Source organism: Gopherus flavomarginatus, chromosome 1 (genome assembly GCF_025201925.1).
Source record: "Gopherus flavomarginatus isolate rGopFla2 chromosome 1, rGopFla2.mat.asm, whole genome shotgun sequence".
NCBI classification, from domain to species: Eukaryota; Metazoa; Chordata; order Testudines; family Testudinidae; genus Gopherus; species Gopherus flavomarginatus.
In genome coordinates, this window is record NC_066617.1 from 313,307,474 (window position 1) to 313,334,751 (window position 27,278).

Consider the following 27,278-nt stretch of genomic DNA (forward strand, 5'->3'; position numbering starts at 1 on the left):
TGAGAAAGCGTTCGATAGCGTGGATCGAGAGACCCTCTGGAAGCTCCTTCAGCACTATGGCATCCCAGCAAAGTTGGTCAACCTGATCAAGAACTCATATGACGGTATACACTGTAGAGTGATCCATGGAGGGCAGCTTACTAACAGCTTCCAGGTGCAAACTGGAGTCAGGCAAGGATGCTTGTTGTCACCACTTCTCTTTCTCCTCATCATTGATTGGATTATGAAGACATCCACTTACGAGCGTAGGAATGGAATCCAGTGGACGCTGTGGACCCAGCTTGATGACCTGGACTTTGTTGACGACCTTGCACTCCTTTTGCACAGTAAACAGCAGATGCAAGAGAAGACCAACATAGTGGCAGCCACGTCATCACAGGTTGGCCTCAACATTCACAAGGACAAGACCAAGATCTTTAGGATTAACTCCACTAGCAATGACCCAGTCACACTGAATGGAAGCCCCCTGGAAGAAGTGCAGTCCTTCACCTACCTAGGTAGCATCATCGACCAGCAGGGTGGCACAGAAGCAGACATCAAAGTAAGGATTGGTAAGGCAAGAGCAGCCTTCTTACAGATCAAGAACATCTGGAGCTCCAGAGAGCTGTCTTTGGCAATAAAAATTCGACTGTTCAACTCCAATGTGAAATCAGTCCTACTGTATGGAGCTGAAACCTGGAGGACAACCAAAACAACCATCAGGAAGATCCAGACCTTAATTAATAGCTGCCTCAGTAGGATTCTCCAGATCCGCTGGCCAGACACCATCAGTAACATCCACCTCTTGGAGAGGACCTGTCAACTCCCAGCAGAGGAAGAAATCAGAAGGAGAAGGTGGGGTTGGATAGGACATACACTACATAAGCAGCCAACTAACATCACCAGACAGGCACTGCGGTGGAACCCCCAAGGCAAGCAGAAAAGAGGCCGTCCAAGAAACACCTGGCGACGTGACCTTCAGGCTGATAGCAAAAAAATGGGCTATACCTGGAACCAGCTAGAGCGAATGGCCTAGGATAGAGGACTCTGGAGATCTGTGGTTGGCGGCCCATACCCCGATTGGGGTGACGGGCATGAGTGAGTAAGTGAGAATATCAGGGTTAGAAGGGACCTCAGGAGGTCAGCTAGTCCAACCCTCTACTCAAAGCCAGACCAATCCCCAGACAGATTTTTGCCCCAGATCCCTAAATGGCCCCTTCAAGGACTGAACTCTCAACTCTGGGTTTAGTAGGCCAATGCTCAAACCACTGAGCTTTGTGCAAATGGTTATAGTGTGCTAAAGTTATAAGCAACTCAAAACAGGGACTTATAATAGAAAGTAGTAGGCAACCTTAATTATATGGAAGACAGGATACTGGGCTAGATGGACCATTGGTCTGACCCAGTATGGCCAGTCTTATATTTTTATGTTCTTACTTTTCTCAAAGCTCTGTGCAAAACCCATAAAATAACTAGACAAAAAAACAGAAGAGAGCAGATTCAACCAATAAAATATTTTTTATTTTCATATGGTATCCTTCACACACACAATCACAAGACATTTTACAGACAGTAACTCGTAAAGAGAAAAAAAAGGTTTCATAGATAGATTTAATGTCTTGGAGGAGAGAAAGAGTTTTATATACCTATGTGCAATAGGAAACGGAGGTTTTCCTCTTGGTTGACATGCATGACACTCATATGGACATATCTGTTCAATATTAATAAATATTCCTACTGTGCAGAAGAGAAGGTCTGAAGCAATGTCTTTTTTGTGGTTTGCCTGGACTCTATATTTACCCTCTACTAGTTTATCCAGTTCACTTTCACAGTTGTACTGCTTGCAACCATGGAACCAGTAACATTCAAGGCTTCTAAACCATCAAAAGTATAGAGGTTTTAGAATCAGTCCTTAGGGCTTCAAAAATCTCCCAAAAGCTTGAGGTTAGGGAAGAAGAAGTTTTAAATGGAGAGAGCTACACAAGTGAACAGATCACAAAGAGGGGCTGAGGCCTTGGCTACACTGGAGAGTTGCAGCGCTGGTGGTGGCTTTACAGCGCTGCAACTTACTCACCGTCCACACTTGCAAGGCACATTCAGTGCTGTATCTCCCTGGCTACAGCGCTGCATGTACTCCACCTCTGCCTGGGGAATGACGACTGCAGCGCTGGTGATGCAGCGCTGCTCTGCCAGTTTGGCCACCAAAAGCGCTGTTATTGGCCTCCAGAGGTATTCGGAGGTATCCCAGAATGCCTGCTCAGCCACTCTGCTCATCAGTTCAAACTCTACTGCCCTGGCCTCAGGTGACCCGCCCTTTAAATGCCCCAGGAATTTTAAAAATCCCCTTCCTGTTTGCTCAGCCAGGTGTGGAGTGCAATCAGTGAATCTTTCCAGGTGACCATGCCTCCACGCCCCAAACGAGCCCCAGCATGGAGCAATGGCGAGTTGCTGTACCTCATCAGTGTTTGCGGGGAGGAAGCTGTGCAGTCACAGCTGAGCTCCAACCATAGGAATTACGATACCTATGGGCAGATATCAAGGGCCATGCTGGAAAGGGGCCATGACTGGGACGCGGTGCAGTGCAGGATTAAAGTGAAGGAGCTGCGGAGTGCCTATTGCAAAGCCCAGGAGGGAAACCTCCGCTCTGGTGCTGCACCCACGACCTGCCGTTTTTACAAAGAGCTGGACGCGATACTTGGGGGTGACCCCACAGCCAATCTGAGGACCATGATGGACACTTCGGGGGCGGGGACAGGTGGAGGCGGAGGAGGAGGGGGAGGAGAAAACCAAGAGTGAGGGTACTGGGGTGAGGGGCGACACCCCAGAGTCCCAGGAGGCATGCAGCCAGGAGCTCTTCTCAAGCCAGGAGGAAGGTAGCCAGTCGCAGCAGCCGGTACTTGGTGAAGGGCAAGCAGAGGAGTGAGTTCCCAGTAAGCGGCTTTTATTTTCAGGATGGAAATGTTTCGGGAGAGGAGGGAGGGATAGGGCTGCATGCATGCATGCCTGCCTAGATGTGGAATAGCGCATTGATGTGGTCTATCACGTCACGGTAATCGGCCTCGGTAATTTCTTCAAAAGTTTCAGCCAGAGCGTGGGCAATGTGCTTGCGCAAGTTTATAGGGAGAGCCACTGTGGTCCTTGTCCCAGTCAGGCTAAAGCGTCCACGCCACTGTGCTGCGAGGGGTGGGGGGACAATTGCTGCACACAGGCAAGCTACATAGGGGCCAGGTCAGAATCCGCATTGCTGTAGAAGACCCTCCCACTCTTCCCAGATGACCTGCAGCAGCGAGATATCTTCCAGGATTAACTCCTGTGGAAAATGTTGGGAGAGTGTTTAGTGTAGGTGCCCCCTGCAGCTGTTTGCTTTCCCCAATGCACAGAAACCCCAGCACAGCCCTGAAGCAATCATTCCCCCTTCCCAGGTGACCCGCAGCAGCAAGATAGCTTCCAGGATTAACTCCTGTGGAAAATGTTGGGAGAGTGTTCAGTGTAGGTGCCCCCTGCAGCTGTTTGCTTTCCCCAATGCACAGAAACCCCAGCACAGCCCTGAAGCAATCATTCCCCCTTCCCAGGTGACCCGCAGCAGCAAGATAGCTTCCAGGATTAACTCCTGTGGAAAATGTTGGGAGAGTGTTCAGTGTAGGTGCCCCCTGCAGCTGTTTGCTTTCCCCAATGCACAGAAACCCCAGCACAGCCCTGAAGCAATCATTCCCCCTTCCCAGGTGACCCACGGCAGCAAGATAGCTTCCAGGATTAACTCCTGCGGAAAATGTTGGGAAAGTGTTCAGTGTACATGCCCCCTGCAGCTGTTTGCTTTCCCCAGTGCACAGAAACCCCAGTACAGCCCTGAAGCAATCAGTCCCCCTTACTCACCATTTTGGGGCTCCTGTGGGTTATGTGCACTCCCTTTGGTATGGGAAAATTATGCTGAAGTGAAGACTATAAACTCCTTCACTGTGTGGGAATAACTGTCCAAGATATAAACAATGCTGCCTCTGTTAACTGTTGCCTTTTTTTCCTTTCCACAAGCGACCTTGAGTTCTCAGCTGCCCGTGTTAACAGCAGCTCAAAGAATCCAAAACCTGCGGAAGAAGCCACGAAAAAGCAAAGACGACCTGCTGCAAACAGTTATGGATCACTCTGCCAGAGAGAATAAAAAACTGCAGGACTGAAGGGTGTTAGTGTCACAGACCTAAGCAGCTTTTGCCCTGGCCTCCATGTTCAGGAAACGAGCCTGCACGTACTCTCAAGCGAGAAACATTTCCGAAAGTTACCGTTGGGGCTAGGCAAATTTTGTGGTCAGCCATTTCCAGGAAACGCCCCCCTCCCTGAGGGTGGTAACGAGGCACCTGTAAATCTCCTAATTAGGAGAAACCTGGCCAAAAAATTGGACACATCATTACCCTTATAAATTGCCCACCGTCCAAGAGTGGGCAGGGAGAGACGCAGAAAGCTGTACTCAAAACCGAGCCTGATCAACTCAAGGTCTCCCTCAGCTACGTGTTCTAAGAAGCCTACCCGTCTGCCGGTGATGATGAAACTTTTGTGGTTTGTGTGTGTGAGTATGCCTAACTGCTGATTTTGTTACTTCTGCTATTTTTGCTAGCTAACTGAGTCTGTAATCGTGTTGTAAGCTGGAGTCTCACGGCAAGCTTTAGTTGTCTTATTGCATTTTGCTTTTATTTAGATGAGTAATTGCATTTATGCTTAATAATAGCACCAATAGCACCCTTGCTAACCCTTGGAAGGACCTGAATAACTACTGGGACCTAGAGCGGTACCAGGGTCAGCTTCTGTTTGTAATTGCAGTATTTTTATTATTTGTTCTGGTATTATATTGTAAGCCCAAGTTCTAACTAGTATTAAGTTGTTCCTCATCCTCACCTGTGACCCATTCAATAAACCCTCAATTTTAACCCCACGACTGATTGTTTGCGTTATCCCCATTGCTACCTTCGGGGCACTTGTCACCCCTCCCGAGGGCATCCAGTGATCGAACCTCCGCCCTATCCCAACGCTCATTACCCGGTAGATAACGGGCACCTTGTGACCATATCGGTGGAGCGAGGGGCGAGAGTAATCAGTAATCAACAAAAGGAAAGGGAAAGCAGGATCCACCAGAGAAACGCCGCAGCCAGGAAGAAAAGCACAAAGCAGCTGATAAGCATCCTGGCGTGCCAAGCGGACTCTATCCAGGCGCTAGTAGCCATGCAGGCAGAGCACTACCGTGCCGGCCCCCCACCTCGTCCCAAAGCTCTTTCCCTCGTGCCCCAATGTCAGCTCCAAAACCTCTTCCCCAGCATCCAGGTTCTTACCTCCACCAGCTGCCTCCAACACCTGTACGTTCACCAACCATCCCTGAAAACTACGACCCTTACCCTCTGCACTCAGCCCCCATCACCATACAGTATAGGCATCCTGAAGTGCAGCAGTCATTGCACAGCACTCCAGACAGGACATATTCAAACCTGTGACTGTACAGTTCCCCACCGCACCCCCCTGCCCTTTTAGGTTCCCAAAATGTTGTGTGTCTGTCAATAAAGTTATTTTCTTTTCAATAAATGAATTCTTGGCTTTGAAAACAGTCTTTATTATTGCAGAAAGTCAAAGATACCTTAGCCCAGGAAAGAAACAGGCACTGCAAATCAGCTTAGGAAAAACAGATTCCTACTAACATTGTAACCACTGCACTTCACTCCCGTGCAAGGCACCAAACATTACTGTTGGTTTTCAGCCTCAAACTTCTCCCTCAAGGCATCCCTGATCCTTGAAGCCCTGTGCTGGGCCTCTCTAGTAGCCCTGCTCTCTGGCTGTGCAAATTCAGCCTCCAGGCGTTGAACCTCAGAGGTCCATGCCTGACTGAATGTTTCATCCTTCCCTTCACAAATATTATGGAGGGTACAGCACGCGGATATAACCGCAGGGATGCTACTTTCCCTCAAGTCTAGCTTCCCATACAGAGATTGCCAGCACCCTTTTAAACAGCCAAAAGCACACTCCACAGTCATTTGGCACCGGCTCAGCCTGCAGTTGAACCGGTCCTTGCTCCTGTCAAGCTTCCCTGTATACAGTTTCATGAGCCAAGGCATTAACGGGTAAGCGGGGTCTCCAAGGATCACAATGGGCATTTCAACGTCCCCTACTGTGATCTTCCAGTCTGGGAAAAAAGTCCCTGCCTGCAGTTTCCTGACCAGGCCAGTGTTCCGAAAGATGCGTGCATCATGCACCTTTCCAGGCCAGCCTGTGTTAATGTCAATGAAATGCCCACGGTGATCCACAAGCGCCTGGAGAACCATTGAGAAATACCCCTTCCGATTAACGTACTCGGATGCTAGGTGGGGTGGTGCCAGAATAGGAATATGCATCCCATCTATCGCCCCTCCACAGTTAGGGAAACCCATTTGTGCAAAGCCATCCACAATGTCCTGCACGTTCCCCAGAGTCATGGTTCTTCTTAGCAGGATGAAATTAATGGCCTTGCAAACTTGCATCAAAACGACTCCAACGGTCGACTTTCCCACTCCAGACTGGCTCCCGACCGATCGGTAGCTGTCTGGAGTTGCCAGCTTCCAGACTGCAATAGCCATCCACTTCTCCAACGGCAGGGCAGCTCTCAATCTCGTGTCCTTGCGCCGCAGGGTGGGGGCGAGCTCAGCACACAGTCCCATGAAAGTGGCTTTTCTCATCCGAAAGTTCTGCAACCACTGCTCGTCATCCCAGACTTCCATGATGATATGATCCCACTCAGTGCTTGTTTCCCGAGCCCAAAAGCGGCGTTCCACGGTGCTGAGCATTTCCGTGAAAGCCACAAACAATGTCGTGTCATACGCGTCAGGCGACTCGCAATCATCGTCGGACTCCTCATCACTTTGGAGCTTAATGAATAGCTCAACTGCCAAACGTGATGTGCTGGCGAGACTCGTCAGCATACTCCTCAGCAATTCAGGCTCCATTTCCCACAGAAATCGCGCTGCACAGAAACCGTTGGGAGAGTCACAATGGCGCCAAACGTGGACGGAAAAACAGGGACTGCTGAGATGTAAAGCGATGCATCACGGGGCGTTGGGACAGGAAGCAGAATGACCCGCACTCTTTCGTCCCCTTCCTACAACCCACAGCGCCAAAATGGGACAAGGTGCTCTGTGGGATAGCTGCCCAGAATGCACCACTCCCAACAGCGCTGCAAATGCTGCAAATGTAGCCACACTGCAGCGCTGGTAGCTGTCAGTGTGGCTACACTCCAGCGCTTTCCCTACACAGCTGTATGAAGACAACTGTAACTCCCAGCGCTGCAGACCTCCAAGTGTAGCCAAGGCCTAAGAGCAGGTCTAAATTAGTAGTGAAGAGGAGTAGATGGATGTATACATGGCTGAAATGATCCTACATAAAGTTTTGCAAAACAAAGAAAGAAAATGTTAATTGGATTCTGAGCAGCTCAGAAGCCAGTAAAAAAAGAACAGAGGATGGAGATTATATTTCCAAGAGCAAGAAAGCAGTGCTGAGACAGCATTCAGGATCCTTGTAGTGAGAACATAGAGATTTATGAAGTCTATAAAAGGTACTGCAACAGCAAAGATGGGAAATGACTAATGCAGGGATAAAGATTTTAGCAGAGACTGGGTCAAGGTACGGGCAAATTTTGGGAATATTCTCAAGAGGGTTACAGACAGACTTAAAAAACAGAAAGAATATGAAAGATAAAAATAAATTTGAGGCATATTTCCAAGAACTTCAACATGATCTACTTTAAAGGGAACAACTGAATACATTGTTAAACGAAATCTGTGTAAAAGTACATTTCAGAATCATCCTAACAAGATATTTTCTTACTTTCTTATTACTCCTCATTATGATCTATACCTTGGTGTGGGGAAAAATCCGAATCCACTTGCAATCATAGGTTTCCTGAAGAATAAGAAACTATCCTGTTACCATCCCAACTAACGGCCATCCTTTAAACTATAAAGAATAGTGGATTGGGAGTTCGGAATCCTCCTGCCAGGAATTCACTGTATTCCCTTGAACATGTCATTGGATGCCTGATTATTTTCTCGAGTGGCCTTTAACACTGGGTGCATTCACAGCTCCTGTTGACTTCAATTGGGCGTAGTTATATAAGGGTATGGCTACACTTACAGCTGTACAGTGCTGGGAGTTACAGCTGTCTTCATACAGGTGTGTAGGGAAAGCGCTGCAGTGTGGCCACACTGACAGCTACCAGCGCTGCAGTGTGGTCACATTTGCAGCATTTGCAGCGCTGTTGAGAGTGATGCATTATGGGCAGCTATCCCAGCATTCAAGTGGCTGCAACGTGCTTTTCAAAAGAGGGGGATGGGGTGGAGTGTGACAGAGAGCGTGGGGGAAACAGAGAGAGTGGATTTTTGGAGCTGACCCTCTGTCAGCTCCCTGCCGTGCAAGTTCTAAGGACTGGAAGATACACAGCACCAACCTTCAATCATTTTAAAAGTTTCAACCCCTTCCCCCACCCCTCTCTTATTCACTAAATGCAAATAGCCTTCAGACCAGATAAGCAGCTGCTCCAAAACAGACTCCCCCTCCCTCCGCGCCATGTTGCTTCTCTCCTCAAGCAAACTGTGAACATTCCAAGGAATCCCCCTGCCTGCCTCTGCTCGAGCAAATGAGCTGTGTTTGTTTTTTAGATAAGCAGCTCCGGGAGCCTGGAGTTCACAACAAAACAGCAGAGTGACTGAACAGGCATTCTGGGATACCTCTGAATACCTCGGAGGCCAATTACAGCGCTTTTGGTGGCCACACTTGCGGAGCAGTGCTGCATCACCAGCGCTGCAATCCTTATACCCCAGGCAGAGCAGGAGTACAGCCAGCGCTGCAGCCAGGGAGATGCAGCTCTGTGTGTGCCTTGCAAGTGTGGACGGTGAGAAAGTTGCAGCACTGTAAACCCACCACCAGCGCTGCAACTCTCCAGTGTAGCCAAGCCCAGAAGTGACCACCCAAATATCTAAGGCCATGGCTACACTGGCGCTTTACAGCGCTGCAACTTTCGCACTCAGGGGTGTGAAAAAACACCCCCCTGAGCGCTGCAAGATACAGCGCTGTAAAGCCTCAGTGTAATCAATGCCGCAGCACTGGGAGCGCGGCTCCCAGCGCTGCATGCTACACCCATAAGGGATGTGGTTTACGTGCAGCACTGGGAGAGCTCTCTCCCAGCGCTGGCGTTCCGACCACACTCACACTTCAAAGCGCTGCCACAGCCGCGCTTTGAAATGTCAAGTGTAGCCATACCCACAGGGTTTGGCTACACTTGCAGCTGTACAGGGCTGGGAGTTAAAGCTGTCTTCGTACAGCTGTGTACGGAAAGCACTGCAGTGTGGCCACACTGACAGCTACCAGCGCTGCAGTGTGGCCACATTTGCAGCCAGAGGTGTAGCGACCGCCCTCCGTACCCTCCGACCGGAGGGGGCCCCGCAAGGAAGGGGGCCCCTAAAAGTGGCAAAAAAAATGTAAGGTATAAATAGGTAAGTGACATTTATTGACGCTATTGCACAATCCATGTCTGTTTTACTGACAAAACCGTGAAGTCATTATGATACATCATAATGCTATTTGCTAAATCAGTTGTCTGTCGGTCAGTTTCGAATTTTAATTGGACCCATTCAAAGAACGTGTATTTGCGTTCATAATGGCGGTCGGCGGATAAATGTTATTAATTTAGTTGTTTAGTTTTTTATCGTTTCCAACGCAAAAGCTTGCTTTCTGATGTCTAAGAGAATGTATAAGAGCGGAGCTAGTAAACGAAAGGCAGCAAAAGATGCCGAGAAGGAACTTGAGAAAATTCCAAAGTTGTCAACATATTTTGCGCTGCAATCCAACGTACAGGTACAGGCACATGAAACGGACAGCGCTAGCAGCAACGAATCGTATCCAGAAGTGCTTCAAGTGAGGTCGAAGATGAAGCCAGTTGTTCTACCAAACAAACTGTGACAGATATTCCAGCTGCTGCCGGGAAAGAAGTATCTGAATCTGAACCACTGACTGATGATCCAGGAGATTGGCCGTCTATAATATCGGACAGGTAAGTGTGTGACATTGTTGCACGTGGCCCACCGCAGCAGAATGAAAGTTACGAATTTCCATTTAACGAGGAAAGACGGAGGTTCACAAGTACTCATTTCTATCAAACCATGGCAAATGGCGAGAAAATAAGACGTTCATGGTTAATGTACTCAGTTCAGAAAGATGCCATTTTTTGTTTTTGTTGTAAAGTATTTGGCACTGGCGACATACCGCTACGTCATGGAACCTCTACTTGGAAAGCACTGTCAAAAAGACTTCAGCAGCATGAAACAGGCAAAGGTCATCAAGTCTGTATGGTGAAAAGGTTTGACCTTCGGTCAGGCATAGTAAACTGTACATCTATTGACCAACTCGAATTGCAGGCTTTTCTGAAAGAAAGAGATTTCTGGAGAAATGTTGTCAAAATGCATGGCTGATGTCGTTATTTTCTTGTCCGAAAGAAACTTGGCATTTCGAGGAAGTAATGAAAAGCTCGGCGATCCTTTGAATGGCAACTTTTTGGGACTGTTTGAATTGCTTGCAAAGTATGATACTGTCCTCAGCAAACTTTTACAGAGGATTAAGAAGGCAGAGACACATGTTCAGTACCTCAGTCCACAGATCCAAAACGAGCTGATTCAACTTGTTGCCAGTAACATTCAAGAGACCAACATAGCACAGCTTAAAAAAGCAAAATATTATTCAGTTATTTTGGACTGTACTCCCGACGTGTCACATGAAGAACAGATGTCTGTGGTGTTATGCTTTGTTGAATGCAACGGTGAAGATGGTGTCAATATTCGTGAAGCGTTTGTTGGTTTTCTTAATGTTCATGATACAACTGGCAAGGGCTTATTGGAAGCATTTCTTGAAAAGGCAAACAACTTAGGAGTAGACATTGCTGACATGAGAGGCTAAGCTTATGATAACAGCGCAAATATGAGAGGAAAGAATAAAGGAGTTCAAGCCCGCATGCTAGAAATAAATGACCGTGCCTTGTATGTACCATGTGGAGCTCACACTTGGAATCTTGTGATCTCAGACGCGGCAAAGTCATCGAAATATGCCGTTGACTTTTTCGGTTTGATTAACAGAATATACGTTATCTTTTCTTCTTCACCTTCACGTTGGGATATACTTCAAGAACATATGCCAATATCTGTTAAAGGGTTATCGGACACTCGTTGGGAGTCGAGAATTAATGCTGTGAAGCCATTGCGTTATCACCTTGAAGAATTGCGCAATGCTTTGTCATCTTTGCGAGAATATGCGCTTGAAAAGGAAGATGGCAATACAGCAACAGAAGCCGGTGCGCTTTTAGACCATGTTACTACGTGGCCTTTTGTTCTGACTGTGTACACGTGGTACGGTATACTATTTCACGTCAATAAAACCAGCAAATTAATTCAGTCACCAGATGTGTCAATTGACATACTGCAGGCAGAAGTCGGTGCTACAATGAAGTTTTTGGAAGACTATCGAAATACAGGATATAACTCTGTGGTCACAAATGCACGTGAAATAGCAGAGCATATGGGTATTGAGCAGGTGTTTTCAGAAACCAGGGTGCGACGTAAGAAGAGAATGTTTGATTACGAATGTGCTGATGATTCGAGTCATCTTTCTGCCGAAGAAAAATTCAAATCGCAGTTCTTTCTTGTTCTCGCTGATCAGGCCATATCTTCTGTTTCGTCGCGATTTGACCAACTCGTGGAGTGGTATAAGTTGTTTGGATTTCTGTACAACGCTAACAGCCTGAAGCAGTGTCACAGAGAAAATGAACTGGAGAATCACAGCAAAAATTTTGAAAGAAAAATGGGAGACATTGATGCTAACGAACTCATAATGGAATTGAATCGTTTTATTTATGTCATCGAGAAAGAGAGAGGACTTGTCACGGCAAACAATTTTTTAACGTACATATACAAGAATAGCTTTCAGGAGATATATCCGAATCTTTGCATTTGCATCAGAATTCTTCTGACCACACCAGTTACTGTTGCTGGTGCTGAAAGGAGCTTCAGCAGAATGAAACTGATCAAGAATATCCTGCGCTCAACCATGACAGATGACAGGCTTTCTGCGCTTGCAGTTATCTCGATCAAAAACAAGATTGCCAGATCTCTGGACTATGACGCATTGATTAACCGATTTGCGGAGAACAAGGCTCGAAAGAAGCGCTTTGCGTAAATACGGAATACATGTACACTGTAGGCCTATGTATACATAATATGAACCCTGTATATTGTATAAAATAAATACCGCATTCCAGTTTCTGCATTGTAAGGGGCCCCGGACATATGTTCGGAGGGGGCCACGTTCTTTGTTGCTACGGCCCTGTTTGCAGCGGTGTTGGGAGTGGTGCATTATGGGCAGCTATCCCAGCGTTCAAGTGACTGCAACGTGCTTTTCAAAAGAAGGGGGTGGGGTGGAGTGTGACAGAGAGCGTGGGGGAGACAGAGAGAGTGGATTTTTGGAGCTGACACTGTGTCAGCTCCCTGCTTTGCAAGTTCTAAGGACTTGAAGACACACAGCAACAACCTTCAATCATTTTAAAAGTTTCAACCCCTTCCCCCACCCCTCACTCATTCACTAAATGCAAATAGCCTTCAGACCAGATAAGCAGCTGCTCCAAAACGGACCCCCCTGCCCCCAGCTGCTTCTCTCCTCAAGCAAACACTAGCTGTGGACATTCATCCCCCTGCCTGCCTCTACTCGAGCAAACAGTAGCTGTGTTTGTTTTTTAGATAAGCAGCTCTGGGAACCTCGAGTTCACAACTAAACAAAGAGAGGCATCACAACAAAACAAAGAGTGTTATCTTTACTTAAAAAGCATTATGGGAAGGTTCCGGAGGTCAGTTACAGGGTAGTAAGATTAATCGCTGTTTACACTGGCACCCTAGCGCTGCAAGAGCAGCATTGTTCTCTTTATTCCTCTTGTGGAGGTGGAGTACAGCCAGTGCTGTAGCCAGGGAGATACAGCGCTGTATGTGCCTTGCCAGTGTGGACGGGGAATAAGTTACAACTCTGTAAAGCCACCACCAGTGCTGTAACTCTCAAGTGTAGCCAAGCCTTAAGTATCCAAGGCTAGTGCCACAAAGAAATTTAGGCCTTGGCTACACTTGCAAGTTAAGAGTGCATTAAATCTACCCTGGGTGCCTTAACTCCTGAGGTGTCTACACTGGCAAGGCACGTAGAGTGCCTGGACTCTGCAGCTAGAGTGCTCTTGGTAATCCACCTCCATGAGTAGCATAAAGGTTGCTGCACCCCAGCTGAAACACCCAGGTGTTAGTGTGGATGATGTGTTGCATTACTGCACTGTGACTGGCCTTTGGAAACATCCCATAATCCCTTGAAGTCAAGTGGCCACACTCATCATTGTTTTGAACTCAGCTGCAGGCATGAGGATATCCCCTTTCAAAGCTCCATTTCTGACAGCTGGCATGCTTATCTGCTCCAGGATAAAGCAAACCATTTCTTTGGAATGTTCCTGCTGCAGAGGTAGAGACAGGGTCTGTGTGTGTGAGAGAGAGAGTGAGAGAGGTGGTGGTGGGGTGTCTGCTGCTGTCTGAACTTACAAGACAGCATGATGACACTCTCTGCCCCCCAAAACATAGTCTCTCCTCCCACATACACACAACACACTTCCTGTCACACTCCACCCCCAATCTGAAAAGCATACTGCAGCCACTTGCACACTGGGATAGCTACCACAATGCACTGCTCTCTGTGGCGTTGCAAGAGCTGCTAATGTGGCCATGCCACTGTGCTTGCAGCTGATAGTGTGCACATTGCAGCGTTTTCCCTGCTGTGGTCTCCGAGGGCTGGTCTAACTCCCGGCACTCTACATCTGCAAGTGTAGCCATCCCTTAGACTCCTAACAATTGCCACTTAAAAAGCCTAAGTCCAAAATTTAGACTCTCAAAACCCCTGCTCAGCTGCCACTTAAACCTGTAGGTGCCTAAATTTATGCCTGTGGGCAAGTGCAAAGCTACTTAAGTCCTGATGCTGCCAAGCAGCTCAGAACCTAAAGCTCTGTTGGAATTCTCCAAATAGGCATTCCCCTGCCTATCTTGCCTGTGGGCCCTGATCTCATAGGCATTCTCAGATGCCACCTAAGGGCATGCCTATCAAATTAGTCCCCCTACAAAACACAGCTGAGGAGCAGGTGGTGATGGATATTTTATACAAAGTGGAACAACTTCAATAGGAGAGTCTGTGAAAGACTTACCCCAAAATAATTAAAGGGATTGGAGTCAGTGACGCCAGCAGTAGGAGGGGAGCTGCTGCCATCTCCTCTTCCAATAATAAATACATATTCTCAAGGGCACTGGAACAATTTTTATAGTGGGGCTGCTGAAACCCTGTATATAATAGAAGCCATGCATTCAGCTACTATTATTACTTCAAGCCAGAGGGTGCTACTGCACCCCCAGGACTCCTAGTTCCAGTGACCTTACAAGTTCTGCAGTTTACTGAGCTTGTGCCTGTGTCATCATTGCAATTTGCAAGAACTCTCCCTGCCTGTTTGCTAACCAGGAGGAGGAGACCAAGAGGTCACACAATATTAGTAGCAGCTAGTGGGATCAGCAAGTAGCAGGCAAAAGAAGGAAAATGGCAGATGACAGCAGTGAAGTGAGTGATATGCAGCACAGAGCCTCCGGAATGGGAAGACACAGATCAAAATGCTTGTTTTTATGCCTGAACCATTTACAGAGGCTGAGGATAATTAGAACTCTAGATAGGACACTCTGAACAGGTTGGGAGGGTGAATCAGTGATCTGAGGCTGAGTGATCTGAGGCTGAGGTTTTTAAGGTCAGGCTTGACAAAGCCCTGGCTTGGATGATTTAGTTGGGGATTGGTCCTGCTTTGAGCAGGGGGTTGGACTAGATGACCTCCTGAGGTCCCTTCCAACCCTGATATTCTATGATTCTAAGGTAGATATTTTGGTATTGCTGTTGAAAGCACAGCAGCTTTGCATATACATTCTTTAGAAATATTTTTTATTCATATAGCACATTTTATCAGACTCTAATGTAGCGCTTTATCATTCCCTGAACAAAAAGTGACCCAGGAGATGCAATTTTTCAGACTAAAGTTGTTAAATAAGGACTTGTTAAACTGAGATTAGTTTTTATAATTTTCAGCAAAATGACTCTTTTTCTGCAGTCAATTAGATACTCACATCTTTTCAAAATCCAGTGCAAAACAAAAAACAAGTAAAGAATGCTTTGGGTCCATGCTGTATCTCAGGTACTGTGCAATGTAACAAAATTATTATGCAGTTATATTGGGTTCTTCTCTCATACTGCTTATCAAAATACTAGCACAGTAAGTAAAAAATAAATAAATAAAATAAAGCATCAATAAGACTAAACCAATGGATTTTTTGTTAACATAAAGTCTGTTTAAATTCCAAGATCGAAACAGAGGAACACCAGCTTCTTCAGTTTGTGCTCTGAAAGAGAATGCCTCCAACCAGAGAGAATAAGATTATAAAGCAAGTTGCTGCACTCAGCATCAGCTGTGTTTATTACAGCAATTATGTATCTGAAAGCGAATGTTTTCAAATTTGGAAGACAGTGGGCTGTTGATAACCAAAATATGGCAGTGTCAATTTCCCCTGACTGTAGAGTGCTCTGGATCACATTGGGTGCCACCTTCCCGGTATACAAAGCAGACTCCTCTGCTGAAATGTCACTGAAGTCAGGATTTGAAGCATAATCCTCCTTGTGACTGGTGCCTAGAATGGACCACACTGAGCATGCCACACTCAGGGCAGACTGCAAGAAACATGTCAGGCACACACCAAAAACTGGTGGTTTAGTCTATAAATAGATACATCAAACCAGTAACAAAAGAGCTTCTGTAGCACTACACTGGTTAACAAGAAGCCAAACTCATCCCCTTTTAGGCATTCCAGCCTTTGGTTCCCATCCAGACAAACTGATCTTATATGATGAGAGGTTACTGAAAACGCAATTCACCATACATGAGGTTCTACCAATCCCAGAGGATCAAACACTTACTCCTAACTCAATATATATTTCAGATCTTGCCCAAATATCATGCTGTCAGTCAATCCTTAGTAACTAACTAAAGATTTGTTAATAAAAGAAAATAAGATAGTTATTGAGTGGTTAAGAGACCATATACTTTACAAATGATTGCAAAGTCCTTAGATTAGATTCGTAGCATTGTTGGTGAGTTTGCTGGTTTGCACAAAAGTCTCTCTGGAATCATTCCAAAGGGTATAATCCAAATGGCAGCTTAGATGTAGAGTCTTTCCAATTCCATGCATTTTCCAGGCTATTCCAAGTAACTACTTGGAAGATCTCAGTCACAGGGCTTAAACTTTCCCTGTTTAAAGTTCAGCAGACTAGAGATGGCAGGATCAGGCCTGAGGTTTCTCTTTTACAGCTGAAACAAGCTGTCAAATGTTTTGAGCACAGCATATGACTGCATATGTTTCTTTGTTGAGTACACACTGACCCATCCTTTGAAGTTTACATTTCCTCCTATGCATACACAGGTAATCCAGTTGTACTGATTTACATAAGGGAACTGCTGATCATCCAGTATAACAGGGATAGATAAACTAAAGACAATATTGGTAATAGTACCATTTTTCTGCAATGTCTCACATCTTTGATCTTCAGGTTAACTGAAGACAGTCACATACATAATATAAAGGCAATTAAGACATGAATGAGACTTAGCATCTACAAACCAATTTGGATATATTGGTAAACATCTAACAGGATATAGGTACACAGTCAAACACATTTAGCATTTCCCTTGATTCCTATTACTACACATGAACGGGTTAGTGATTGCTGGTCTACATCTCTTTGAAATTCACACACGTGAATTGTCTGATTACAAATGCAGTGCCTTTAGTTAACTTGTTATGGGTCATACATAGTTTAGCTGGTTTGCCAGTGTAACACTCCTTGACATGAGACATTAAGGAACTCTTGTAGGATTGAAAATCCTTGTGCATTTCAGGAAATTAATGGCGGGCTGTGCACCCTCAGTATTACTGATGTGCTTCTTCAGCTTTTCCACTGAATTGTCAACAACCGAACAAAACCGGTGCACCAACTTGCTAATTTGATCTGTTACATTGTTGACATCTTCAGCCCTCAGAAACCTTTGACTGGTTTCCTCTGAAAACTGAGTACGAATCTCAAATAGCAGTCCTTCCATTTTCTTAAAAGCAAAGAGACTGCATGGTTTCTTGCTTTCAAATGTAGCCATTAGGTCAATGACTGGCTAGCACATTTCATTGACAAAATGCAACACCATCTTCAGTATTAAACATTGCATTTCATCTGACAGCTCTTTCAAGTTCCCACAATGAATGTGGTGCCAAGTTGCCACACACACACACACACACACACACACACACACAAACACACACACTTCGTCTTCAGCAAAACTGTGATAATCTTGAAAGTGCTTTTCATGGTACTTGTCATGGTACAATTCCCCACTCTGAACCTTAGCGTCCACAAGATGGGGTACCAGCATGAATTCCTCTAAGCTCAATTACCAGCTTAGAACCTGTAGCGCTGCCACCAACCAGGAATTCCAGTGCCTGGTACACTCTGGTCCCCCCAAAAACTTGCCCGGGGAACCCCAAGACCCAGACCCTCTGGATCTTAACACAAGGAAAGAAAACCCTTTCCCCTACCGTTGCCTCTCCCAGGCTTCCCCTCCCTGGGTTACCCTGGAAGATCACTGTGATTCAAACTCCTTGAATCTTTAAACAAAGAGGAAAATGCACCTTCACCCCTCCTTCTCTCTTCCCCTCCCAGCTTCTCCCAGAGAGACAGTAATCCTAACACAGAGAGAATTTAGCCTCTCTCTCCCCCTTCCCTCCTTTCTCCCCACCAATTCCCTGGTGAATCCGGACCCAGTCCCTTCGGGTCTCACCAGAATAAAAAAACAATCAGGTTCTTAAACAAGAAAAGTTTTTAATTAAAGAGAGAAAAACAGTAAAAATTAGCTTTGTAAATTTAAAATGGAATAGGTACAGGGTCTTTCAGCTATAGACACTGGGAATACCCTCCCAGTCTAAGCATACAAGTACAAATTCGAATCTTTTCAGCAAAATACCAGTTTGAACTCCTTCCAACCAAATACACATTTGCAAATAAAGAAAACAACCATAAGCCTAACTCGCTTTATCTACCTAGTACTCACTATTTTGAATCTATAAGAACCGATATCAGGGAGATTGGAGAGAAACCTGGTTGCACATCTGATCCCTCTGAGCCCCCAGAGTGAACAACCACCAAAACTAACAGCACAGCACACAAACTTCCCTCCCTCAAGATTTGAAAGTATCCTGTCCTCTGATTGGTCCTCTGGTCAGGTGACAGCCAGGCTCACTGTTCTTGTTAACCCTTTCCAGGCAAAGAGATATGAAGCACTTCTGTTCTATTAACTCTTACTTATCTGTTTATGACAGTACTGAACAGCAACCAACCAGCTGTTCCCTAGATGCTACTGGGTGTGGTGCCACTGTTGCACTGGGAACTTCTTGCCTGACATTTAAGTGCCTCATCTTCCTGCCCCTTGCCATACAGAACATTTGTGAGAATGACTTTACCAGTGCATTGACATCCTTGAATGGCTCATGAAAATTTCCCCCCACCAGATTGATTATGTGAGCAAGGCATGTTATGTGAATGCTATTGGGAAACAGTCCAGACAGTTTTGTAAGCTTTTTTCATGTACGCGATATTATTCACATCAAAACCATCCACATTGTTCTAAGCAATTTCATAATTTTGCACAGTCTGAACAACTGCTTGAGACAGATTTGTTTTCTGCATGAAGTGTATATCAGCAAGATAGGAGGACACCTTCCCATTCTCTCTCTTACTAGTGGTGCAAGTGTAATGTTAAGTACATAGTGCGGCCCTTGTCATCAGTCATTTAATCAAATATAACTGACACATAGTTATCCTTCACTTTGTACTTAAGTTTATCTCTCTCAGTGATGTAGACAACTTTAAGATTTAGAATTGCAGCACCATTCTTGACTCAGGTGTTTAGAAACTGACATATGAAATGATGGTTCGTTTCAGATAACCGTATATTTACAGCGGCACAAATTAAGACCAAATCACAGACAATAGCCAAGTGTTCACAATATGCTATTGTTGGTGTCACTAAGCATAACCCTACGTAACTCGGGAGGGTGGAAGGCCACAAGAGTATGGAGCCTTCCTGGTTTTAGGCCTCAGCAGACAAGAGTCCCTCCATGTTTGAACTTTAATCGACCTAAAAGGCCAGGTGTAACAGCCGTTATCAGTTGCAACAGTTCTAACTGGTCTAAAGCAGAAATAATGAGGCCTGTGCACCTTTAGCAGGACAAGATAACTTGCAGAAGGAAAACTTACTAACGAGCTGCCGCGGCCAAGATTACTTAATGCACCTGCGCTTACGTAATTGCTACAGGGGGAGGAAGGAGAAGGAGGGAGGGGGAAGACGAAGTGTGTGTGAGAAAAGAATGCTGCAGCCGGACAGAAGAGGGAGGGGAAACGGGGGATTGCTAGTCAGTGAGAAAAGTTCTCATGGATATAAAGGAACAGACTGCTTGTTTTAGGTGTGCTTGATCTGAGTCAATCTCCCTGCACCGCTTTGAGATCTCAAATAAACTTGGTTTGCTTCTCCACCCTGGTGTGTTTATTGGTGCGGCACACCAGGCGACGGACCCCCCCGCTGTTGCTTGGCCTCAGGCAGTTATCTGCCGGCAACAGTTCTTGGCGCCCAACGTGGGGCATTGAGGCTAAAATTAGCCTTGCCTGGATCCCTTCTGGTGGTCGACGGATTGCGGCGACGACCGACGCCCAGCGCGCACCGGTGACTTCACCGGGGGCCTCGGCGGAGACGCGGTATGAGCCACCCCAGAGGGCACAACGGTGCAACGCGCTCGAGTAGTGGAGAAGCAGTTGAGGGCGACGGTGAGGAACCGGTCCCTTGGATAAGGTAGGAACAGTCCAGTGGTCTGGATTTTTGCCTGTTATGACCTGGGGACGCCCAGTGTCACCCTAGGATATGGGGCAGGGACAGAGTACAGGCAGGGCACAGTGTACACCCTTAGAATGCATTCTAGCGAATTGGGAAGTGCTTGGATCAGATCCACTAACTAAAAGCAAACTAAAAAGTTCTGTATAGTAGACTGGCCTCAATATCAACTAGAGGACCAGAAAGGTGGCCACCGGAAGAATCACTTAATTATAACATGATCCTCCAATTACTCCTGTTTTGTCTGTAAATGGGTAGCTTCTGAAGCTGTTTGTATGGAGAGCTCTTGTAAAAATACCCCACTGTAGCTCCAGTTCTTCCCTCTGTCTGGCAGAGTGCAAGGATCCAAAAAGCAGGTTAGGGATAGTGCAGGGACAAAGGAAGGACCTGTCTAGAAAGGGGAGACCCTATGTCCTAGTGCACTCTCTCCCTGTTGTAGCTAAAAAGCAAGATCAGATGCAGAATGGTACTGGGGGCCAGTGTGAGTGACTGTTACCGGAAGATGCCCAGAGTACCCTGTGAAGCAAAAGCTCGTGACCAGGACTACTCTAACGCAAGCCCGGTAACTAGTGGATCTTTAGGAGGTCCGACCCATGGTGGGCTGACTTGGCCTGGCATCGTCCGGTGAGGAAGCTGCCTGGGTCTAGGAGTGTTTGTACCCATCTTCCCTTCCCCTTTCCTTTCCGTGTGGGCTACTGACAGTCTGATCATCTCACTGGATGCAATCAGAGTAAGCGGCACCGTCTCCCAGAGACTAGCCGACGCTCTTTGCTGAAGGGAGGTGTAGGAGGGTCATGGCTATCCTCGTTAGCCTCTCCTGAGTGAGTACCCTGTAGGGAAAAATCCTTAGTTTATGAGCCGCTAGCGCGGACAGGGCACCCTCCCTGTGTGTGTAAGTGGAAAATGGGGGGGGGGGGCAGTCTAAACATTCCACCTCACCCCCTAGGGTACCCCAGCATATTACATGTACGTACATTATGGTTCAACAACCTGCAGGTATTTAGAGAAATGGAATATTTACATGCATGAAAATCCATCTAAACAATGCCCACTAGAAGGTACTTCAATCTAGATAAGATCATACATCTAAGAGGAGCGTTTAATCACCAAAAAGCCCTGACACAGGGTGAGCAAATTTGTCTATTGAGGAAAGGAATGGGTTAATTTAAAAATCATCTTGGCCCAGGGATGGAAGGGGGGGATTGCTCTGCGTTCAAGGTCCAGAATCAAAGCAGACTATGCTAAGTACAAAGAAAAACTGCTTTCGGCCCCAGCTGGCTGTGAAGGAAAAAATATAGACAGAGGCGAACCAAAGGCAATACAAGTTACAGAACTAAGATTACATTTGAAGAGCTTAACTGTCCAGTAAGATCCAACAGTGTGCCTTTGTGACCCCGGAGCCGGTGTGGCTTGGTGACACTGAAGAAGCCGCAGGCAGCTGACCTGGACTGGAATCTCTGAAAGAGACGCTGCAGAAGATTCCAGGGTGCAAGAGAACAGCCCTCCAAAGAGCGGAAGCATGTTAGAAATTCTGGACAAGCTGTATACAGGATAATCTCCAGTCCACCTCTGCCCCCTTCTCTGAACATTATACACAGAAGTGGCCAGTCTGGACGTACGTGTGTGGGTATGAAAGGGGCTTGGGGCATTAATGTTTTCCTGAGTGATGAGGGAGCGTTCCCAACACTCTCCGTTGTTGTTTTATTATTTTATTAATGGAGCTTTAAAATACAGTTATATGGTGTGTTTTCTTTATCTTCCCCCAACGATCCTGTAGTGTCAGCCTGATCACCTGACACGAGGGATAGATTGGTAACAGAAATTTGTCACAGTTTGGTGAGCAATTAAGAAGGGGGGAGCCCTGCAGAATTTACACCATCTATTTGTTTTACCCTTGTTATTTTGTGTTTGCTTTGCTTGGTACTGTTGGTGTTATATGTTGAGAACTGCATGAGTAAAAGTGAGTCCTAATAGGATAAGAAAACACTATCTGGTTCTGGTTCTATTCTGTTTAACCGGTTACTGTTGTTTTCCTGCTCTGTTCATTTGGGCGTTAGGAGTGTGGGCGGAACTGAACCTCTCGTTCGTAATTCCTCGGAGTGGAAGCCATGCGTGCGAGGAAGCTCTGAGGTCGAATTGAGATCCTTCTGTCCCGTCCCCTGTAGCGGTCAGTGTATAGAAGTGGGAAAGTCTGGCTTAGACTGTAATTCCCTCTGCTCTCTGTGTAATTCTCTTTTCTGTTTAAGTGTCAAACAGATGAATGAGTCTCTGGGTAAACCCTCTAAGAATAGTCCTTTAAATTATATGTTAAGTAAATGGCCTTTGCCCAATAGGCCATGTGTTTTTGTCCAGGTGGCAAGCCTCATGAAGGAGGACTCGGGTAGTCTTGTGAGTAAAAATGTTTAAGGGAAGAGACCAGGAGGGGTGGGGGCTAGATTAGAAGCCCACCCTCCTAGCTAAACTGGTAGTGAAACAAGTTGGTGCCCATGGAAGGGATGGTTCAGCAAGAAAAGCAGGATCGGGCCCAGGCAGGCAGGCAACAGAGAGAGAGAGATTGGAAAGCAGGTTGGAAAACTTTAAGGGTGTAGTGGAAGGAAGGAATCAGTAAGTGTAAGCATGGAGATTTCAAATACCCAGGACTTACTTGGAATGGTGATTTAAGTTGATAAAAGTGGCTGTTGGGAGACAAGCAAGTGATTTAAGGGAGAGTGAGAAGTTAACTCTGTAGTTGCTGAACGAAACAGCAGTTGAACTTTGTAAAAATGCTAAAGAAAAAAAAGTTTTTGGTGTCTGTGAAATGTAAATAAATTCAGGCAAAGAAGTTATTGGATTGCAATCATTTGGTTTGGCTATGAACAATTTAGTTGAATTAGCTGAAGAATGTATACAGTGTTATGTAATTCAAAACCTGGGCTGCCTATGAAACAAATACAAGAAACTATGGGGTAATTCCTCTGTTTTGCCTGAAGCCAACAAGAGTATCTGTATATTTCAAGCAATGATTGTCTGCCCAGAAGGGGTGGGTAGACCTCTCTTTTTTTGTCTTTCAGATAATCAGAGAAAACTGATGCCAGCTGAACAGCATTCAATGTACCATGCATTTACTGGCACAATAGGAATCATGTTTTGTGTTCTATGTTCTGTCCTGTGGTGTTTGTCTTGTGGCCGGAATTTTTGTGTTTAATATTTTTATAAAATAGCCTAGTTTAAAATCAAACAAAAAGGTTAAATTAAAATACAGATATTTGTTTTGTTCAACTTGGAATACAAAGTGTTTGGATAAATCAGGAGAATGTGATATACTAAAGTCTAATGCATTTCCTCAAGAAAAAGAAATTTCATTGGCCAAACTGTTAATTGCAAAAATTGTTGTTAAAATTTGCATACCAACAGTCTTTGAAAGCAAAGACGTGAAAAGTTAACCCACTCCCCATATTGTACATGGGATTTTTCTGGCTACCTCAGATTTCTAGCCAGAGGGCTGGGGATGGTGGAAGGCTATTGGACTAGAGGTTGTATTGAGTGAACTCCTCAAAGTGGGTGTGCTTATCCTGGCTTGTTGCTCCAAAGCTCTGTAATAAGGTTATTTTAGTAAAAGGGTATGTGTGGCATATATTAAATAATAAGACTAATGTACTGTATAATGACAATGTTTATGTCTTCATTGTTGGGAAGAAGGTGTATAAGTAAAAAGTGAAAGTTTCCTTTGCAGGTTAAAAGAAGCCAAGAAGGGAAGAAGGACAAAGAACAGAATGAATTAACTGAAAAAATAAAATAAAATAGCAAGCTCAGGCTATAGATAAGACACTGACTCCATTCAAGGACACTGCTCACAGTTAAGACTTGGCTAACAACCAGGAAAAGGAGGGCTTGAATTTGCCCACGCAGCTATGAGATTTGCAAAACATTGCCAGGCACTAATGAAATGTGTTAAGTTTCTTTTCTCACAGGTAAAGAAGCGCTACCCAAAGACCCTAGCAGCCCTGCCACTCTTTGGAACCAGGAGAAGGGATTGATGTAAAGGTCCACCGACGAAAGTCTGCTCTGGCTCCACCCTGGAAAGGCCCTTAAGTCCCGGTGACTACCAACATCGCTGTAAAATGTCAAAGACTGACTGCATGGACCCAAGATTCTCACTGCAAAAAGACCCCTCCACATCGGGAGAATTCTCCTACTGACGATTAGCCTATTTCACCTTCTAGCTCCACTGTGCCTTCTGGACAGTAGGGAAAAAGTACAAGGATGCTGCACCACGACTGTTTTGGGAAAGAAGAAGGAACACTCGCTCCACTGAAATTGCCAAAGTCCAGGAATTCCTGACTAGAAAGGACATTAAGAACTGACCCTGGTGAAGAAACAAAGAATTATACATTGGTGGGAGGACATTTGTGGGACCCATGTTTGGGAATGTGGTATTAATTGGATTTTGGGGTTTATTCTACAGGCTGCGCCCTGTGTTTTGGATAAATCCTTCAGCATATATATGTCTCTCTAATTGGATTTTAAATAACAAGTACCCAAAGAGTTTGTTCTGCTACTAGAAATTTTACCCGTATTGAAACCATTCCAGTGACTAATAATGTATGCTATTAATGGAAATGCCTTTTGACAGTACCTGAAAATAGTTAAATAACAGGTGTATTATAGTACTACACCAAGAAAAGATGGTATTAAATATAACAGGCTGGGAAGGCATTGCAGTGGGATCTAGTATGTTTAGGAATTCGCGATTTCCTAAATGACCAGCTGATGGCCATTCGGAGTGATCTTGAGTACCAGACTTGGCCCACTGCCCTTACAGACGCATCAGGAATACCATCTGATCTGTGATCATGGAGACATACTTGGACACTTCCTGGGTGGAAGTGTGGCTTCCCAGGGCTGGGTGTGCGCCCTTATAGGGGATGAATGCTGTACTTATGTCCCAGAAAGCGCACAGGATATTAACAAGCACATCCTGTCAGCCAAACAGGCTTTTGAACAGTGGAAGGCCCAGGAAAGGAAACCTACTCTTTCTGATTCCCTCTGGGGCTGGTTACTCAACCTGGGAGAACTAGGGGAAGGTATTGTTCACCTCCTGCTCACTGGTGTGGTGTTGTGTATCGTTACTCTTCTCTTGCTTGCTTGCTGTAAAGCACTCCAGCTCCCTAGAGCTTAATCACATGTTATCCTTTAAATGTGAGAACACTCAACCAAAAGTTTGTTGAGTATTCTCAAAGGAGGGAGTTGTTGGTGTCACTAAGCATAACCCTACGTAACTCGGGAGGGTGGAAGGCCACAAGAGTATGGAGCCTTCCTGGTTTTAGGCCTCAGCAGACAAGAGTCCCTCCATGTTTGAACTTTAATCGACCTAAAAGGCCAGGTGTAACAGCCGTTATCAGTTGCAACAGTTCTAACTGGTCTAAAGCAGAAATAATGAGGCCTGTGCACCTTTAGCAGAAGGACAAGATAACTTGCAGAAGGAAAACTTACTAACGAGCTGCCGTGGCCAAGATTACTTAATGCACCTGCGCTTACGTAATTGCTACAGGGGGAGGAAGGAGAAGGAGGGAGGGGGAAGACGAAGTGTGTGTGAGAAAAGAATGCTGCAGCCGGACAGAAGAGGGAGGGGAAACGGGGGATTGCTAGTCAGTGAGAAAAGTTCTCATGGATATAAAGGAACAGACTGCTTGTTTTAGGTGTGCTTGATCTGAGTCAATCTCCCTGCACCGCTTTGAGATCTCAAATAAACTTGGTTTGCTTCTCCACCCTGGTGTGTTTATTGGCGCGGCACACCAGGCGACGGACCCCCCCGCTGTTGCTTGGCCTCAGGCAGTTATCTGCCGGCAACACTATTGTGGTTGTGTTGAAACACGTTGAAAGTGTACACTGCATTTTTTGTGACTCTCCCTGCAGTGCAGCTTTTCCATTTAAATACTTCTGTGCTTTGGTGAGGTGGTTTGCAATTGTCAATTTCCTCTGATGGTCCAGAACAACATTGCACATTTTGCAAGAGTTTTCCACCATCTTCAAACACCTGTCCAAGAAAATATTTTACTCTCTGTTTTGCTGGTGTATGTGGGACCTTTCTCTTGGCATTTTCTAACAAAATTGATGAATGCTCCCTTGAGCATTGATCCAACATTTTTCATGGTCTTTCTCTGTTAAGCGACATTATGCAATATTATGTGACAATACATTTTATGTGTAAAATTACATGCGTGCACAATTGCACAATTCAACAGGGTGTACCAGATGTTGACAATGCTGCATATGACCAGATGGGAGACACCTTGGAATCGAGCAGCTCACACCTAGGATTGACAGCAACTGTGGAGGCAATGGTGCCCAACCTGCACCGACTGTAGTACCAGAAAACTGATTGACTCCACTCTTGATTATGACAGGTGACATATTCTTTCAAAGCATAGCAATCGGGAAACCAGTTTGGTGTAAGGTTTTCATAGTTTGTTCTTTTGATTATTTTGTTTGATATGTATCCCAAAAGATGTGTCTTTTTCAAAAGGGGGAGAAGTGTAACCAAGTTACTGTGCTGACTGGGTCTATGACTGTTTGTGGCAGACATCCAGACAGACAGCAACCCTTTAAAGACAGTTCTTCCCAGAGGGGAAGAAGGACCCCTGACCCAGGAAGTAACGTGGAGAGGTAGGTCAGGGGACAGCAGAGAGGCACTTGGGTCCTGCTCAGGGTGAGCAAAAGCACTTGGGGTCAGCAGTGTCAAGAGTAGAGCTGCCTTATCCCTTTTTCCAGTAATAAATACATGTTCTGTTGTTACTGAACTCACATCTGTGTCATCAGTCCATGGACTCTGTCTGATTGGACCAACCTACCAAAAGGAGATTGTGAGGTCATGAAACAAGGACACTCAACTGAGAGGTGGGAGATCTGAGTTCAAGAGTCAATTGAGAGGTAGGAGACTTGGGTTCAAGTTAGGGTGGCCACTGACGTGTTCCTGCAGTACCAGACAGTCCAACACTTTCAAGAATGGCGTGGGCCTGCCCCTGCCAACATGACTTCCTATGAATGGTGCACACAAGCTCATGCCACTTGGGGGATGCTATTTTCATAAGTGCACTGTTGCCCCAACCACCAGCCTGACCTTGCATGCACCATGTGAATGAAGTCATGCTGGTGGGGGCAGAGTGGCGTGTTGTTCAAAATGGCTCCCACGCACACACACCCTACCATTTAGTGTGTTAACAATAGCTCATGATTTGAAGCCAAC

The 27,278-nt window shown here is 45.7% G+C and overlaps 1 long non-coding RNA gene across 1 annotated transcript; it reads left to right on the forward strand.

Annotated features, from left to right (window-relative positions):
• The first annotated feature begins 19,693 nt into the window (after positions 1–19,693).
• LOC127050488 (uncharacterized) lies at positions 19,694–24,535 on the forward strand. The gene is made up of 3 exons (XR_007774240.1): positions 19,694–20,014; positions 21,407–21,668; positions 23,766–24,535. It is a non-coding gene; the product is annotated as an uncharacterized LOC127050488 (long non-coding RNA).
• The last annotated feature ends 2,743 nt before the right edge of the window (positions 24,536–27,278 follow it).